We start from the raw sequence: 846 nt of genomic DNA, 5'->3' as shown, positions 1-846 counted from the left end.
TACTCATTTTACACCTGAGTACGGTGAGAGAATGTGAGTAAAGAGCCTTTTCGAAGGACTCAACTATGCGCCGAGCGCGAGGCTCGAACCAGCCCAGGACCTTCCGATCCGAAAGCGAGCGTCATACCACTAGATCTCATAGCCGCTTCACGAGCTTGCGAGTACGAGTCTGGAACAAAGTTCGAATTCCAAAACGCAAAACTGAAAGAAATCATTTTATTCTACCCCTCATTCGATTCCTATTTGGTCATCTTTGAATTAAAGACACCGCCACTTACTAACATTTTAATGAAACTTCTTTTTAAAGAATCGGATTTCTAGTGAAATTTAACGATTTATAATCTGACGTCACATGTTATTATTTTAAACATGATATCGTTACGCTTTAGTAGCTAGGGAGAGGGGCGGATAAACTGGAATAAAACTCGGATTTATGCTTCCAATGGCACCAAAGACCCACTTCTGTTTTTATCACTCAATATTCGCAACAGTAATTTTGCTCATTACAAAGGTAAAGATAACGATGAGAGGTTCGTTAAGCATGAATAAATCTGTAAATCGTTTTTGGTAAAAGTTTTCTTTACGCTATTAACCGTTAACTCTCTCAATCCTACAGAGATTTTTGCTATTTTTCAAAATTGGAATAAATGTATTAAAAATGAGCATGTACATAGATAGTTTTATTCAACTATCATTAACACGTAAAAACTAAAATCATTAGCTTTAATACTACGCCTATAATTTGTCTCAGAAAAATGTATTAAATAGGCATGGGGTAAAAGTAACCCGGGTTAACGACGGATATAGTCGGTGTTGGGAATGAGTGAGTTAAACCGTTAACTCACT

The sequence above is a fragment of the Berghia stephanieae genome, chromosome 8 (assembly GCF_034508935.2).
Source record: "Berghia stephanieae isolate SIO BIC M18660-M18661 chromosome 8, UCSD_Bste_1.3, whole genome shotgun sequence".
Taxonomy (NCBI): Eukaryota; Metazoa; Mollusca; class Gastropoda; order Nudibranchia; family Aeolidiidae; genus Berghia; species Berghia stephanieae.
The sequence above is the reverse complement of the archived record's forward strand: the minus strand, read 5'-3'. Positions refer to the sequence as shown.